This window comes from Tachypleus tridentatus, chromosome 10 (genome assembly GCF_004210375.1).
Source record: "Tachypleus tridentatus isolate NWPU-2018 chromosome 10, ASM421037v1, whole genome shotgun sequence".
NCBI classification, from domain to species: domain Eukaryota; kingdom Metazoa; phylum Arthropoda; class Merostomata; order Xiphosura; family Limulidae; genus Tachypleus; species Tachypleus tridentatus.
This window is the reverse complement of record NC_134834.1, coordinates 143,076,701-143,096,306: the sequence shown is the minus strand read 5'-3', so window position 1 is coordinate 143,096,306 and position 19,606 is coordinate 143,076,701. Positions and strand designations below refer to the sequence as shown.

The 19,606-nt window shown below is 34.8% G+C and overlaps 1 protein-coding gene across 4 annotated transcripts in view; it reads right to left on the bottom strand.

The window, feature by feature from the left end:
* The window catches only part of LOC143230494 (uncharacterized), a 198,273-nt gene that overhangs the window by 98,106 nt on the left and 80,561 nt on the right, over positions 1 to 19,606 (bottom strand). The window lies entirely within an intron of this gene.

Here is a 19,606-nt window from a genome sequence, read left to right as displayed (position 1 = left end):
ATTAATACGTGTTTATAACAATTTGCAAACTTTTTAAGAGATACATTTATTTTAGGTGCGAATTAAACATCACATTGATACTATTTGTGTGTTCATCTATTCGTGATCACCCATGGCGCAATGATTTCAGGTAAGTGGAGACATAGAATAACCGCCAGGTTTATCAAACAAATAATCTGGAAATTCGATGGTTGAGTCTAAGTAAGTTATAATAGTGACTTGTCTTGAAGCTAAGAAAATATTGGTTGTTTCAAGTTAAGCACAAAACAACACCATTAACTATTTCTGCTACGCCTACAACGATATCGAAACCCAGGTTTCTACCATTGTAAGTCCGCAGGCATAATGCTGTCTAACTGTGTGAAAAAAGTATATTTAACTCGAGGTTGGATTTCTTCCAGATTTCAATAGATCCTTTTCTACATCTGCAGTATTTCTCTTGGATAAACGATGATAAAGCAGAGTTATAGCTAAAATGGAATTACAAATGGTGCAAGTGAATGGTTTCCAAAATATTTCTGATCACTGCTAGAAAGTTCTAGTGAGAAGATGGATGAAGACTAGTAAGTTACTGGTTATGCACGTCAATATTTCTTGTTGAGTGGGGTAGCCACAGGGATAAGAGAAATTTGACCTTCAACCGTATAGGCATTGTTGATGTGTGGCCAATAAAGTAATGGTCGCAAATGTATTCTCAAGACGGCTGGTATGGGTATTAAAACTTTAATTAATATAATATAAAGTACAAAACAACATTTCGACCTACCTAGGTCATCTTCAGGTTAAAAATGAGAGAGTTTGCAACTGACCGTTCTTGGGCACACGTCTTAGGGACGAGAGTGTAAACGGGTACGGGATTGTAGGGGGCGTTGCAGTTAGATGTTAGGTTATTGATTAGTATAGGTATAAAAGTGTTCCTTTATAATGGTCCAATTTTACTTTTATTTGTTCTGTAAGTCGGGCTTCTTTGATTTTGTGTTTGCTTATATTTGTTTCCCTACTTTGTATCAAGGAGTTTTCTATGGTTATTTTGTGTTTATTTCATTTGCAGTGCTCAAAAACGTGTGGTATTTTTTGTATTATTTTAATCTGGTATTCATTTTTATCCGGTATAGAGGCTGTGACAGTTGTTACAATGTATTTTATAAATAATGATGGTGTTATGTTTGTCATTGTAGTTTTACATAGTATGGACTTTAGTTTTGTTCCTGGTTTGTTGTGTTTTGTTACAAGTTTTTTTTTTTCCAAATATTGGTTATTTTTTGCTGACGTCGGGAACATATGATATGCAGCAGTGTAAGGTTTTGTAGTTTATTGTATTTTGAGATTTATTATTGTTTGTTTGTTGTTGTTCTAGTGTGTGCGTACAAGATTTTCTACGTTTTTTTGAAGAAATTTTTTGACGAATTGTTGTTTTATTTTGTTTATTTCATCGTTAATTTTTTATTGGGTGAACATAGTTTTGTGGCTGTGTTTATTTGGATATTTAATATGTTGAGCTTTTGTTTTGTTTCATGTGTTGAGTTCCAGGAAATGTATAATCCAGTATGAATGATTTTTATGTGAATTTCTGTTTTGTGTTGTGTATCGGTTCTTGTGATCTTGAGATTGAGAAATGCTATTTGGGTAGTCTTTTCCTGTTCACAGGTGACCTTAATGTTGGGGTGTTTAGAGTTAACATGGTTGGAAAAACTAAGTGTGTGTGTGTACTGTAGATGTGAATTCAGCAATTGTGTTGCCAACATATCTGTACATAGTGGTGGATGTAAGGCTGTATTTATCGCTTGAGATTCAGTCTGTGTCACAGGATTGCCCATACTTAGGCCATATATTTGTAGGTAGTTTTGGCAATTGAACATAAAGTTAATTTTGTTGGTAGTGAATTCTATAAGGGTTTTTATCAATGGGTTGGGGTCTTGGATATAAAGTTCTAAAGCTATCTTCCAGGCAGGCTTCAGTGGTTGGGACTTCTGTGAAGAGGGAGATTACATCAAAACTGGGCATTAAAGTTTTATGATTTAGTTGATTAAGAATAGATTTAAAGTTAAAAGAGTTAAAAGAATCTGACTGATGTTACATATTTAGAAAATGCCCACCCTACGTATTTACCGAGGTCGTAGTTAAATGATTCATAGGTGGATATTATGGGTGGTATTAGACAATCTGGTTTGTGAGGTTTGGGTGTGCAGCAGAGTAGTTGGGGTGTGCGCGAGTTGGTCCTGTATAGATAAGAATAAATAAATAAATAAAAAATCACAAGATATAAACTACAAAACCTTACATTGCTGCATACCATTTGTTCCCGACATCAGCGAAAAAGTAACCAACATTTGGGAAAAAAATTATAACAAAATAGAACATTTGAGGAAACACCAAACGTATTCAAAAACCAGGTACAAAACTAAAGTCCACACTATGTTAACAAAACTAAAGTCCACACTATGTTAACAAAACTAAAGTCCACACTATGTTAACAAAACTAAAGTCCACACTCTGTTAACAAAACTAAAGTCCACACTATGTTAACAAAACTAAAGTCCACACTATGTTAACAAAACTAAAGTCCACACTATGTTAAAAACTACACTGTTTTGTTGTTGTTTTAATTTCGCACAAATCTACTCGAGGGCTATCTGTGCTAGCCGTCCATAATTTAGCAGTGTAAGACTAGAGAGAAGGCAGCTAGTCATCACCACCCACCGCCAACTCTTGGGCTACTCTTTTACCAACGAATAGTGGGATTGACTAAAACATTATAACGCCCCCACGGCTGAAAGGGCGAGCATGTTTAGCGCGACGGGGATGCGAACCCGTGACCCTTGGATTACGGGTCGCACGCCTTAACACGCTTGGCCATGCCGGGCCTAAATTACACTGACAAACGTAACATCAATATTATTTATAAAATATAATGTAAAAACTTCCATGACTTCTATATTGGAGAAATAAGCAGAAAAATGGAAACCAGATTAAAAAAAAACAACAACAAAAAAACACCTTCATACGTTTTTGAACATTATAAATGAAATAAATACAACATAACCATAGAAAACACCCAGATACTAAATAGGGAAAAAATATAAACAAACACAAAATCAAAGAAGCCCGACTTATAGAACAAAAATAAACTAAAATTAAACCAATATGAAGGAACACATTTATACCTATACTAATTAATAGCCTAACATCTAACTGCCACGCACCCTACAGTTCTGTACCCCTTTATACTCTCGCCCTTAAGACGTGTCCGGCAACGGTCAGTTGCAATATCTCTCTTTGTTAACCTGAAGATGATCTAAGGAGGTCAGAACGTTGTTCTGTAGTTTAGTTTAATTAAAGTCATCATACCCATACCAGCCGTCTTGAGATTACATTTTTACTTAAATAGGTTTCTCATCATCAAGAATGGTCGCGAATGCTTCCCTGAAGCACCTGAGATACTGCTATCACCGAAACCTTTTCCCTGAAGTGTAAGAGTTATTTCAATCACTGAAAGTGTCCTTCTGAAACAGCAGAGATATTCTTATCACAAAAACTTTCCCCCTGAAACACCAGCGATATTGCCATCACCAAAGCTTTTCCCCTATTGCAATCATTAATACCTTTGAGATGCTAAGATACAAATTAATACAATTATTAGACTGAGCTTAACTAACATCACTTGTAGTCACTGTTAAGAAGAAACGATAAATGGTAAGTTTCAATGTCCACGTTTAGTTGATTGCTATTGGACACCACATTAATGCATTTCTGTTTCCTCAAACAAATGAATGTGTTTGGTCATTTAGAATCTTATACTTTATATCTTGCTACTAAGATTTAAAACATGAGAAAAGAAGTGACTTGTTTCAATACCGTAAAATTTAGGTTTTTGTAGTGCGCTATGTTATATGTAGTGACTGACAGACCTTGCGTATAACATACGAGGGCTGTTCAAAAAATACGCGGACTGTTTGAATTACGCGGCTCCAGTTGGTTCCAGGGGAATCCGCTTGGTGTCGCTAGGTTTGCACAGATCAGCTGATTACGACGCCATTTCCCGATTGCAGATATCTTCATTTGTGTATTAGCTACGCGGTTTTAAGTGAAGTGCGATTTTTTCGTTTGGCGGATTTCAGAATGAATGACCTGAAGGAGCAACGACTTGCTGTGAAATTTTGTGTTAAACTTGGAACATCTGCGACTGAAAGCTTAACACAGCTTACGGTAATGTTGCTATGAATCGTACGGCATGTTTCAAGTGGCATGAACGTTTTAAGAATGGTCGACAGTCCATTGAAGATGATGAGCGTCCTGGACGTCCTTCCACGTCAACTGACGACCCACACGTCGACAAAATCAACACCCTGGTGCGGGCAAATCGACGTCTGACTGTCAGGGAGCTTGATGAAGAGTGTGGGATATCAGTTGGATCTTGTTACGAGATTTTGACCGCAAAATTGAAGATGCACCGTGTTGCTACGAAATTCAGCCCTCAGAACTCGTGCGTTTTTGGCCAAACACTCGATCACTGTTCTTCCCCCCCCTATTCACCTGACTTTGCTCTTTGCGATTTTTTATTGTTCCCCAAACTCAAAAGACCCTTGAAAGGAAGAAGATTTGAGACGATTCTCGAGATTAAGGCAAATGCGACGAAGGAGCTGGAGGACATTACAAAAGAAGCGTACCAGGACTGTTTCAACAAGTGGAAACACCGTTGGTATAAGTGTGTGCATTGGGGAGGAGAGTACTTTGAAGGGGTCCCAGACCTGTAACTTCTAAATACAGTACATTTTGTTTTATGACGTCTGTCCGCGTATTTTTTGAACAGACCTCGTACAATGGCTTAGAGTGGTAAAGATGTCTATTATATGTAAATGACATATTTATGTTTGGCGACACATTTTAAAATGCAGCTGAGAAATTGGGAATTATATGTTATGTATAACGGAAGCAATGTAAAACTGTAACCTGAATAGTGTGAACTTTTACATGAAAAAGTACAATCTTCTACAGATATTTTTAAAAATAGATGGCTATATACTGATCTAAGATGAAAACTAGTTTATCACAATATGTTTCAGTCTTTCTTACCTCTATGTAAAACTACTGACGGTTTCTGTTTAACTTTTAAACATTTATACCATTTTTAATTTATATTTCAGATGTGCTATGCACTGTGAGTAACGGTTCCAGATACTGAAATGTGCTTGAACTGATGCTACAATACTAGTTCACTCAAACTTTCTATTTACATTTCAAATGAGCAACATTATATAATATAAAAGTACCAGCTGTAGAGTGGATTAGTACGAAATTACATAAAAGGTGCTTATTGACACTGGAATAAGAGCAATGTTAAGTAGGCTTAAGGCTGTGTGGCATTTATTGCATAGTTAGTTGTACAGTAACTGCTAATCAATGTCATTATTACATAAAAAGAAATGAATTCAATATAAGAGTGGGCTCAGCATCTCTTAAATGGTCAATGAGCGTTAAAGTATCGGAACACATGATTGTATGTTATATAACAACACTGCACGGCCACAATGTTTGTACACTATTGAGTACATTCAAACGCGTATAGAATTTCCTTTCAATCAGTGAGATCATGCCTATTTGTAGAATGTCATGATTCACAACAAACTGCTGCTGCATAAATTCGAAGCCTTACAGTGTTTTATAAACATGTATCAATAAGAATGTTCAGAGAACTTAGTTTGTAATAACACATAAAAGGGTCGTTAGAAGAGAAGGACTACCTAGATGTAGCTAGATTACTACACATTGTGGTTATTGTGAAAAGACGTGTGACTAATGGCAATTGCATGAGCAAATAAGAGTGTAGAAGCAAGTTCTTTAGCATGACAACAATCTACACGAAATGGAGTACTTAGTGTATTACCACCACTGTTCCTGTGTGTTGTAATGTAAGAACTTGTCAAAATATTATAGGATGTGAACTTCGGAAAAAGACTAGGGAGCTACGACCAGTCTGGAGAAGGCTCATGCATAAAATAGGGGGGGGGGTACAATAAGGATAGGTCTAAAAGAAAATTCTAGACATTTCAATGCCCGTAGGTGTCATCAAGTCCTGAAGTGGATATAGGTAGTAAATTTGTTCTCATCAGCTAGGGCTTTCTGACCTAAGATTGTACACAATAGTGTACCTTGTATTGCTACAGAGACTAGTCAGCCGTAACAAAATTATTTTACTTGCTAGAAGTGTAGACATTATTTGATTTGGCAATTTATAAGATGATGTTTAAACATGTGTTGCTCATTTTGCAAAAGTAAATATACATGTTAATTAGAACTTATGGTAACGTTGGTTTTATTTTCCATCAAGTATTAGTCTATAAAAAAGTTTAATTTATTTTCCTATTTATCCATTGGTCAGAGGCCTCTCTAAAAACACACAAACAGGGTATTGTATAATACTATTCCTAAGTCACAACACAATAAAATCACAATTATGACACACACTAATGCACTTACACGCTCAACGAAGGCTGCTCTACTTTGAAGAGACAGAAAGGCCAGCAAAATTCAAATTCAGAAACATGATATACCTACAAGCTTTGATAAGTAATACTAATTTGTCTGAAACAGCCATTATGTAAGAAAATAACACAAAATTAAATAATATAATGGTGTTCGAGATACATAATAGAAAGAGAAAGGTAAAAGAAGCATATAAGCTATCATAAACATTAAATTAACTGGTGTACAATTCACTCATCTGGAGTCTCTCCCTATTAACACTTGCTGATAACCTGCTACCATCTTCAAGGAAATTTTAAGCGGGTCATTGTTTCTGCTGTAGTTGTTAGGATTAAATCATGTATTGATTTTAACAGAAAGGTATAATGGAATATAAACTAATTAATAATTTGTGTAAACAAATGAAAAATATATAACAAGCAAGCTTTGACCCAATGACAGAAAAATATTATCATTTTGGTAGGTGATGGGCAATGCCATCACATCTGGGAATCTGAAAGTCTAAGAGTGATGGATATTACTCTGTAGGGCATGATCTAGGAATCACTTTCTCGGGCTCTTTGATTTGAGTAGTGGTTAAGGTGCTTCTATCCTACCTAAGTGGACCACTGACACGCTGTGGTTATACTATTTCACCATTCTTTAGTGCTCCTCTCTTCTCTTAGCCATGTAACATCTTGCACTTCATTCAGAAGATTTTTTTATCTTGTCCATTACTTTCTTCATCTTGAATATATCTCCTCGTTTTGATCGTATTCTAATTGAAGGCAAGTCACTGTATACATAGATAAGTTTACCATTTCGGTACACAGAGAAATTTCTCTTTGGATGCTTGATAACATTCCTTTATTGAAGCTTCTTTGACCTCTCTTATGGTTAATGTTTTGAGAAATTGGCGTCCATTGTGATTACACCCACATCTGTTCCCTTTGTAACACCTCAGACATTTCATTACTGTAGATTTGCAGATTATCCCTAAATCCAGTCTTTTCCATTTTAAGTATTTGGAATGGTGAGTGCTCCTCTTACACTGTTCTACAACAATGCCAGATCATTGTCTTGATTAGAGTTAAACAAATCGCCTGCTTATACTGAAGAAAAAAAAATCAACTTTTTTGGGTGTTATACAATTATAGATTGTATGAACAGTATATAGCATTTAGTCTTTTTTTCTAAAAATATAAAGGTATATGCATTGTTTTATGATGTATTCAAAGTGTCTTACCACTTCTACTACCTGAGTTCCATATTGCTTTTTAATAAGTAATTTATAATGAGTATCTTACGCATTCACATAGTGGTTCATGTAACTAAGTGATTTCTCAAGTTGTAACTATTGTTTTTGCTTTGTTCTTTGAACCACGAGTTGTGTACACTGTATTAAAATGATCTGAAACAGTAAGACGTCGTTACAGTTCACATTGCCACGTCCAGGCATACTTTATCTGAAGACCATATATCTTGACTATAGCCCTGAAACATAAGTTCCATTGCAAAAGGCTACACTAAAGTCTGTCAGTTAACGTATACCACCATTCCTATACGAGGGCAATGATTTTCTAATATTAATTTTAACAGCCAATCACATTAAAATCCATAAGCATTGCATCCAGCGACTTCACCAGGAAAGCCTTCTTGATTATGTTGTGTGTTGTAGCAAATAGCTAATGCCACTGCCCTTTGTATTCAGTTCGGGCAAACACACTGGATGGTCCAAAAGAATCACGTTATTTGCCATGAAAAAGTCCTTTGTCCTGCGGGCATTGTGGATTGCAGTGTTGTCTTGCTGAAAGATCCAGTCATTTCCACACAACCGGGGGCTTTCAGTCAATAAGGATGCTCTCTCCAACATGCCAATGTAGCCAGCTGCTTTTTGACGCCCCTGTACAACCTAAAGCTCCATTGTTTCATGGAAGGAGAAATCGCCCCAGATCATGATGGAACCTCCTCCACTGTGTCGTGTAGAAAATGTCTCCGGTGGGATATCCTTTTCGTGCCAGTAATATCCAGGTTAAATTTTTTCTCATCAGAGAACAAAACCTTCTTCCACTCTTCTACATCCCATGTTTGGTGCTTCTCAGAAAAGTTTAATCGAGCTGTTTCGTGGTGTGGAAGGAGGCGTGGTCTTTGAAAACGTTTACGGTTTTTAAAGCTTTTCTCTCGCAGATGCCGTCTTATTGTTCTTGAGCTGCATTCTGCCTCCGTAAGGGCCTTAATCTGGTTCGACGATCGGCTGGTGTCTTGCCGGACAAGCTGTCGAATCCTCCTGCTCAACCCCGTCAATATTTTCTTGGGCCGACCACTTGAAATTCTCGTTCCGTATCCCTTAGGGTCTTTTACGAAATTTGCAACAGCAGTTTTACTTCGCCAAATCTCACCAGCGATGGCACGTTGAGAGAGACCTTGCTTTTGCAGCTCGAGAATTCTGCCACGTTCAAACTCTGTCAACTTTTTAGCCTTTGCCATGTTTTTACCCAACGTAACACAGGAGATGTCAGTGGGAGATGTTGACAATGTGTTTACCGATTAACGCTTCGTTTCAGTATGGTCTTAAACTTTTGATCAGCTAGTATTTAGGCTAACTTCATTGTGTTCACATTTTCCCTATTAAATGCTGAAAAAGTTTTTTTTTTATTTCCCTTTTCTTATTTTCATCTTTAGAAGCTCTACTCAAATAAGTAGCTGAGTCTAACAACGCAAAATGCATATTTTTTTCTTTATGTTCATTGGCCTTAAGATTTTGGCCAGCAGTGTATATTGCAATGAAGCGAGTTGAACATGGCTAACTCTTTTCTCTTATCTTGTACTTTTATTTAGTAAGGTTTAAGCAGGCTTTGAATGTTGCCACGCCCATAAAGATCACGTGAGAGTGATCATTAGCCAGTATTTAGGAAAGAAAAACCGGTTTGTAAATGGTTTGATTACATGCTTCATTTGAAAGTGGGATTAAAACAGTTTGCTCTGCGGAAGAAAACAACACAATTGCTTCCTATCATGTTGTCATGGTTAATTAACTACAAGTGAGACTGGGCCGAATATTACATATACAGGTGAAATTAATCTCCTTATATGTGAGACAAATGTTTATCACCTTGTATGCACTTAAGTTTATGACTTAGATTCATTTTCTTCATATAATATCAAATTTTTGTTATAGTTAGAAACACTGTTGAAAAGCAGTAGTCAGTGTTTAGTGTATTAATCCAAATGAAGCTCGACATTTCACCATCATTACTCAACACTGAGAGCTTCTTGATTCACAGAAATAATCATTATTGAGGATGGTAAACATTTCCAAAGTGAACCCCCTCTATTGCAAATAGTGTTATTCTAGCTTTGATCTGCCATCAATATCATTGCAGCAGGAAAATGAACAGGACATCTGGAAATTCTGATAGAATTTAGTCATGGGATATGCCATTTATCAACATCATTAAATTAATACTTAGACATACATTCATCCAAATAATTTTGGACAAACTTTCGAATTTAGAAGATATTTTCCACAAGTATTATTATAGTAATTATACTTAGGAATACAAAATATGTCGCTCTAGGAAGCAAGGAAACTTACCATGAAAGCTATTCCAAAACCATCTTTTAAGGTTTGGATGGTAATGTCCACCACCCAATTGCAGACAAATAGAAAAATGTCCACAATTTTATCCAAGGAAAGATTTCTCCAGAAAAAAAAAGGCTTGCTTAATCCAGCCTTTAATTTGGTAAATCCCTTGCAACTCTAAACCTATGAAACTAATAAGCTAGTGCCCATTACCAGTATTAAACTGTTGACTGTACCAGAGTACTTGTCCTTTGTCCAAAAAAGATAGACAGCAACAAAAATCCAACAGCTTATAACTGCAAACGATAGGGAAACTCGACTGATTGAGTCACATTTTGTTTGAACCAAGAATGACATCTATATAGCTATGAGCCAACCCTAAAAATCTTCTCAAACAACAAATGCAAATAACTGCAATTGTGGAACGTTTCCTGACCGAGATCAAGATTCAGTAAATATTCAGTATGTGTTTGATGTTTGTAAAATTAGCTATAAATCTTGTATATAGTGAATAAATTAATTATATTTGTTCTAAGAAACGTAATAAAGAAAGTGATGTTAAAAATATAATAAGCCAACTTTCTAAAGTGTTATAACAACTTTAACTGTTTTGGTTTGAATTTTGCGCAAAGCTACACGAAGGATATTTGCGCTAATATCTATAATTTAGCAGTTAAAAAGTAGAGGGAAAGCAAATAGTCATTACTACCCACCACCAACCTGTGAGCTACTCTTTTACCAACGAATTGTGAGATTGACCGTCACTTATAACGTCCCACTGCTGAAAGGGCAAGTATGTTTGGTGAGACGGAGATGCGAACTCGCGATCCCCAAATTACGAATCAAGCATCATAACCACCTGGCCATGTCAGGCCAACAAGTATAATTAACTGGAATCACGCTTTGCAAGCTCAGAACAGGTGTTCGCAGTGTAAGTGGCCCGGCATAGCCAGGTGATTGAAGCGCTCAACTTTTAATCTTAGAGTTGCGGATTCAAATCCCTATCACACCAAACACGCTCACCCTTTCAGCCATGGGTGCATTATAATGTGACAGTCAATCCAACTATTCGTTGGTAAAAGAGTAACCCAAGAGTTGGCGGTGGGTGGTAATGACTAGCTGCCTTCCCTCTAGTCTTACACTTCTAAATTAGAGACGGCCAACGCAGATGGTCCTCCTGTAACTTTGCGCGAAACTCGCAAACAAACAATCATAAGAATTGTTGTTTTTGTAAAAAGAAAAAGTCTTATGTAAACAGTTTTTCAACCATTATTGTGTTTTTTTGTGTCCAACCTGGCCTGCTGAGCTCCGAACTGTATGAAACGTGTCATCAGCAATGAATATGGTGAACATGGTGTGGGTGAGATGGAAACGCCCTAAAGTACTGAATAATCTGTTTAATACTAAAAATAAAACAGGCCTAGTCCTTATATCTTATGACAAACGTTTTTGTCAACGCCTATTTTTGTAACAGATTAGGTTTGATGTTGGTACTTGTCTTTCTTATGTTTTCCTGAAGATTTTGGTTTTTCAAATACTTTTGATTTATTCTTAAGAAATATGGTACATTGTGATTTTCATTATGCCTTTATTAACTTGGTATTATTTCGAAAACAAGATCTATACGAGTAAAGAATGGTATAAGTAAATAGATACCTGATTGAATACATACGGTGGTTAACGTATTTCTGTTTGTATTAAATTTATTATTTCAGTACATGTTTGCAATATCTCTATTTAGAAACTATGAGGTGATATGAAATAATGTGTTACACTTGGTAAGACATGCAGATAGTGATGGATAATGAACTTTATTTCTACGCTGTCTTTTTAAGATTGCAGCTCAAATAGAAGTATTAGATTCGTAATTAAAATTGTGACGATGATTTAGATCTATTCCATATCCTGAGATTAAGGAAGGAAGAAATGTAAGAGTTTTTATCTCCGTTTGATGCTTGCTAAATGTTTCACTCCTCGTTCATTTTAGTCCTGATGCACTTAAGTAGCTTTCATTGATGAAAAGTGAACAATAGACATGGGAATAGCCTATTTGAGACTAAGTTTTATTATTGCAACCGCATAAGCACAGTTTTTATAACTCTTGAATTATTGTGTGTTGTAGTTCACCACTCACTATGGTGAATTGTTTTTTTGTTTTGAATTTCGCGCAAAGCTACACGAGGGCTATCTGCTCTAGCCGTCCCTAACTTAGCAGTGTAAGACTAGAGAAAGAGCAGGTAGTCACCGTCACCCAACGTCAACTCTTGGTTTACTCTTTTACCAACGAATACTGGGATTGACCATCACATTATAACACCTTCACAGCTGAAGGGGCGAGCATGTTCCATAGAATTGAAAATGTATGTGAACCAGCATGAGCAGTCTCACATTTGAGTGTAAGTTTAGTTTACAGTGATTTTAGCTTCTGTTTCATGAGATTTATTTTTATTTATTCTTCAATTGATTCAGCTAATATATATTTATTTTAATTATTTTTTCAGTGTCGTTTATTGTTCATTCATGTGCATCTCTATTCACACCAAATACACTCGATCCTTTTACGATATGTGACCAACTACTCACTCATGTATTTACTCTTACAAAGATTAGGCTTAATTGTTTCGCAATATATTTTACCATGTCTGAGACTATTTAGACTAAAATTAATATATATAATACAGTGAAACCTGTTTAAGCCAGAAACTGCATGAGGCGGAAGCCTCTACAAACCGGAAATATCAAATTTTTGAAGCATTATCTTAAGATTTCCTTTATAAAAAGCCTTCTATATAGCGGAAGAAAACTAACTTTCACCTACCTCATCTGTCGACAAGTAGAATTAGAACTTGAGTAAGGCGAAAAAAATGTTTGTGATTAAATATTTATTAATTAAATAAGAAATTATTCTTTAAATATAAACAAATTCTTTTTTAATTAATAATTTGTTTAAATATTAATAAATTCTCGGACATTTTGTTACAGTAAGTATTGGTTAAATATATTCTGTTTCTTTTTCTGTCGTCATTATTTTTGCAGTTAAATTAGACAAAAGAATGGAACAAGAAAATATGAATATTCTACTTTTCCCAGATAATGCAACTTGTTACTCAAAAGTTCAACTTTTAAATGTTCGTTTAGTTTTTCTACCTCCATGTACAACATCAGTTCTACAGCCATAAAATTGAAATACAGAAAATTGATGCTTCATCATATTATTGCAAACATGGCCGATTGTAAGAGAGCATCTGAAATGACCATGAAAATTGACGTGTTACATTCAATTGCATTTTTAAGTCATTCAATCAAATGTATAATAAAGTGCTTTCGAAAGTGTGGATTTATTTTTGATAATGGCGGAGATTGTAGAGAAGTTGTTTGTTATGATGATTCTAGTGAAATCCAAACTCTGAGAAGATTGATGCAAATGATTCTATGAACGCGGAAAGTTTTGAGAACATTGACAAAAATGTTTTGTCAATGAACTGATTAAGCTGATTTAAAATCTATAATATAATCACAAGATGGTAATAGTGTGAGATGCAGAAGATGAACAAAATGGAAAAGATAGGGAGGAAATGGAAATTCTTACTTCATCGCAAGTGTTAAGTTATATTAAGCTATTAAATTGTATGCAAAAATGCAGGGGAAAATGAACTTCATGAAAAGACCGTAGAACTAGTGTTCTCTTTTAACCACATGAGAAAGCCCATTAAAAAAATGAAACAGTTGAAATTGGGCACTTTCTTCAAATAAATTTGATTAAGATTTCGTGTATTTATGTATGTTTTGAATATCTATTTTTGTTCTTATTCTAATAAGTATAGCATAAACAGTATAATAACTTTATTCACAAACGTCTTACTTCAAGTAAGTATAACGTACCGCTCAAAAATTATATATGATTAAGGAAATGTATGTTCACTATGTCTAAGACGGAAAATTTGCTTAAGCAGGAAATTTTAGACAGGTTTTACTGTATAAGTAAGCTTAGTTCTGAAAATTAAAATTTGATTACAGGTTTGGACCTACTGTAAAAAAAAACTAACTAATTTTCAACTATTGTAACTTGCATTTTCAGAATAAAGAGGGTGTCATATTAAGTGTTAGGTTAGTTATGTAAAAGGAAGGGTGATGTCAAATGTCTAGTAAGATGTTTGGCTAGTTTTGTTAGAGAAGAACTATTTCTCGTTTAATTTATGTTGTCAGAGTCATGTGAAGTACATGGAAAGTTTTGTTAGAGGGGAGAGTAATATGACAAATGTGATTCTTTTGATAAGGGAAAGTATCTGAAGTCTTTCAAAACATTGATTACTTATAAAAATGTTAAACCAATTGTCTAGTTTGTTTCTCTGCAAGATTTGTTTTAGTGTTCAGATTGACTTGTATGTTCGTATTCTCTCTTCCTTTTTAATTTATAGTGAAATGCACTTCGTCGTTTATTACATATTCAATTAGCAACAAGTTAGGACCTTTAGCTTACAGCGTAAAATTGTCATTAACTTGAAATTGCTGATGAATAGTTACATTTTGTTTTCTGATTAAAAAAAAACTGTAGGTAAACTTTAGCTGGTTAATTTGTTTTACAATTTATTTACTTGTAGTTGAAGATATTGCATAGATGGATATGTTTGCTATAAAATGAGAGAACCAAGAGCAGAAAGATAGATTCTTTTAAACCAGGCAAAGTTTCTTTGGAATTATATAATTCCAACCGCGAATTCCGTTTTCCACAAAAAAAAAAGTTTTTGATTAAAAGGAAAACGTTCAAGATTGTCAGTACAATAATAACTAATTGAATTATATTTAATCTTAACTAGTTTTAATGAGAATAGGATTTCTAATTAAGTAAAATGATCTAGCGTTTAAATGTTTAATTTCATTATTAATATTGAGTAATATACATAACTTTATATATTATTATACATAATGTCGTTTAGAAGGAAAACTTTCTTTTTTAATTCCAATGAATTGTATCTGTTTTATTATTTCCGGACAAGTTGCGAATACTACTTTGCATATGAAATGACAATAATAGTGAAGTCTAATGCGTTTTGCCCCCGCTAGTACAGCGGTATGTCTTCGGATTTACAACGCAAAATCAGGGGTTCGATTCCCCTCGGTGGGCTCAGCAGATACCCGACGTGGCTTTGCTATAAGAAAACACACAAACACATTAATGCGTTTTAACCGTCACCTTCAGTCAAACAAGAGCTTATTTCATGTTACGTAAAATTTAAAGTGTGTAAAAGTGTCTCAATATGAACACACACTGTGATAAAGAACAGAAGGAATTAAACCTAAAACAATCCAAATGTATTCAGCTTCCTCAAGTAGCTTAATTATTTATTAACCCTCTAGCATTAAGTTAGGTTTTTACTAATTTGTTTCGAGTTTGCGAACAAACGTGAACATTGTTTTGTTTAAAAGTGGAGAGGTAAACCGCATTTGATTTGGAAGAGTTTTCTTTGTGTTTTTCGTTGTTTGTTTTTTTTTGTTGCTCAGCTTAGGGCATAATGGTGGGTAAAACAAAATACGAGGCCTAGCTACCTAATGAATTAATATTTGCTTTAAACTTACCATCAATATTATAATATTATAGCTACCAATTTGGACGCTAATTTTGATTCCATTCATCTAAGTTGTACACTGAATCCTTTTTTGGCCGCACATTTTTTCACACCTAAGATGATTTAGATTAGCTATCATTAAATGTTACATACACCAATAAATCACAGCGGCCCGACATGGCCAAGTGGTTAAGGTACTCGACTCATATTCCGAGGGTCGCGGGTTCTAATCCTCCTTTCAATAAATATGCTCGCCCTTTCAACCGTGGGAGCGTTATAATATGTCGGTAAATTCCACTATTCGTTGATAAAAGAGGAGCCCAAGAGTTGGTGGTGGGTGGTGATGACTAGCTGCCTACCCTTTAGTCTTGCGCTGCTACGTTAGGGCCGGCTAGCGCAAATAGCCTTCGTGTAGCTTTCAGCGACATTCAAATCACAGCAAGTAAGAAAGTGTCACTGAATAGTAACTAATGTTAGAATTAGGATTGCAATCCTGTTATTCGTAAGAGACCTATACTTTATAAAACCAACTAGATCCAACCAACTAGTTAATACATACGGTAAGAGTTTTTCTCTCTTTAAAACACTGTTCATAAATTTCTTTAAAGTAACGCCATGGAATCTAAATTAACAGTTTCTTGTTATCGCCCGCATGCACTCGGTACAGCCGTATCAAACATCATTATTTACGCTAACTGATTAAGCTAATATCATATAACACTGAACACTCTTTAACTAGGAAAGTTTCATGAAATTTACCAAATTTGTTCTCAAACGTTAGCAATGAATAGTGAATAATACACGTTCACCTACAAGAGGTTTTTAAAAATTTGAGCTAGAAACTGATAATCTATTTCGCTTGGCCTAACCAAAACAGCTAAAATGATCAACCTACACGACGCTTCACCGTATAGTATTGATGGTCTGAAATCAGCCATCTCTAATCAAAACGACAAAAACTGAAATAGTTGAAAGTGTGGTAAAGACTTCACATCGATAGCTCAAACTTCAACGACTTTTGTTCAATAACTTTGCAATTGTGGCTTCACATCGAGTTGTACAATGTAAAGATCTATCTGTGAACCAAGCTTTAAAACAAAAATCCAGATATGTTAAGTATGTTTTCCTATCAAAGTTTCAATACTTTCGGTGCGAAGAAAAAACCAAAAATATGCAATCAAAATTAATGAGTTTATATCTCGTGTATTTTATAACGGATTATCTTTAAATTCGGTATGTGAAATAAGATTCTAGTAGATCACATCCACTGAAAATATGTGACAGTTTGGATCATCACAGTTTGAGTTACAGAAAGCAGAAAATTACTAAACTATCATTCCTGTTAGTAACACACAGTGTATTCTGCAAGATGTTTCGTCCACATGACACACAACCGTGTATTTTGAGGTAACGAAATATGTCAAACGAAGGTTGACACTTAGGTAACAGCTGTTCATGGAAACATCAGTTGTAAAAGCGTAAGTGACAAAATAAACTTGACAACAGCTCATTTTATGAGTTTTGTCCATTTTATATAGACAAAATATTTCATTTTATTCTTTCTCGGTCTTACAAAGTTATCAGTGAACAAACCTATCAAGACTTTTCACTATTGTAGTTTGTTCGCCTTACTTTACTTAAGCAACAATCAGGATTCTTGTGATGTACGAGAAATGTTTTGAACATTTTAAAGCAGCAGTTTAGAAGTCAGAAAGTACCATAAACACAGAAATCTTTGAAATACATTTCTCTTTTCCAGTTTGTTTATTCTTTTGCAGATCTTAATAAAAGTTTTCACACACGGCTTCTAAAGTCACCTACTATTCAGTTATAATTAGTTCCATAACGGTCTAGCGGAAGTAATCATACAAGTATATATATATGTAGTCGTTATACATATAGTTGTGAAAGTGAGTAATGGGCTTCCTTCGCTCTTGATTTTTTCTTCCTTTTTTACTTTTTCGTAATCCGTCTCCGTCTCGAAAAATTATAGAAGCCAGTAAAAAGTAGGAGCGAACTTTTCTTCTATAAAAACACAGCTACGCACTTGAATTGTATACAATCTGATTTGGTGCATGTCTTTCCTGTAAACCCTACTTGAAAACAAGCAGTTCCTGAACTATGACATTATATAAAAATAAGATGAGGAAAATCAAAGTAGTTTACGATGTCTTATCATGATGGTTTAGTGACAGCTACATAGAGTTAAAGAGAAACCAGCCGCCGAAATGTTTCTTCATCCTTCACTGTTCTTGAACAATAAGCAGACTTTAAGTCTACTGATGCGACAATATTATATAGATCACACACGTACGTATACGTTGTACATCATGTTCTGTGATCTGATAAAACCTCTTCGGCCTTCGTAAGTGTGTTTTTTTTTTTTTTCTCACCAATGACGACATATTTAAACTTAGCGCTGTGGACTGACTACATTAAGTCAAAATGTTTTTTCCAGTGATATATATATACATTTTGGGTAATGATTTTAGAAGGCCATTATTAAAGAATTGTTCAGTGACGCTGCAGTGTAATAAATATTCACTATAGTGTTTACGAACATAAAAGTTTTGAAAATGTCCGTGTTTAAATTCGAATAATGGTTTCTAACATTGAGATTGTGTACGTGTTCACACAGATGTATTAAAGAAACAAGATGAATTTCTGCATGGTCCCAAAAGTGTTGTGTTTCAATATAAATAAAACCTAAAATTACGAATAACAATGATTTTTTCGCCTTGCTTTAGAAGTTTGTATGTTATGCACCCTACCAAGTGCATAATTATTCTCGTGATTTGTGTCATGCGCACGTTTTACTGACATCACGAAATAAAACTTTCAGCGTTAAGTGTCATTTATATGACGTCATTTTAGTGTCTACTGACTGGCTGGCAGATAACACACTACTATACAGTTGGTGCGACTTGTCAAAAAAATTGTCTTCTCCAGGCGACCTCTGGCCCTCTTTTGGGGAAATAAACCCAACGTTTAATAGTACACAATACATATTTAAAACGAGACTACTCCTGTCTCAAAATACAATAAAATTGTTTTGCTTAATAATTAAAGATAAAATATTATAAGACCAAAAACATTAGAAACACTAGAATGGTTATCATTCTTAACCCGTGCAAAATATTGTACTCCTGATGATGAAACAGTGAGACCACCGAGGCATATAACGTATACGAGTGTTCTGAGGTAAACTTACATATATTCAGTAAATTTATTAGTGAAACAATTGTTGAGACTGGAGCAGTCTCACAGTAAATATTTATTGTGTAGTATTAGAAGCTGGCTTTATTTCTTTAATACATCCGTGCTATTCATTTCCACTCTTCGACATGTTTGGTAATGGTACTGCCTTTTCAAAAATTACATTTCTTTAAAGTATTCGTTTTATCTTTCGTTTAGATGAGCAAAAGTAATACATGAACTTATATCAATGTATACAAATTTACCAGATTGCAAATTGATTTTTAAAAATAGTTGCCATGGAAACCATATGGTTAAGTACGATCTTACTAAAGTGATGCTATCCCAGTATATAATACAAACTGTAGTGGAACGTTTAATTACACGTTGTCACTTTATTTCACCATCGTAATAGACTACTGAATAACAAATAAATATATATCTTAAGAAGCGAGTCAAAATGCTTTTATAGTTGTTCAAACATCTCTTTATTTAAGTAAAACTAACTTTTCACTTGTCTGTTCATAATTCTCCATCTTGTATCACTAGACAACTGTTTGTCTCTTTGGCTAATTTTAGCCGTGGCATAGTGGCTCATAGAAAAGCTCCGATTTTTTCCACCCCCAAGTATAAACTTTTACTTCATAGCTCTGTCATTTTTAGAACGATTACAGTTTTGGACTCAGATCGATTGATGTACGCTAAAGAAGGAGTAAGAGATTAAGTTACTTTAATCCTGCCTAAAAAAAAATTCAGTTTGAGGGAAGGCTGCTAGAGATTCTGACGGGTAATAAAATCG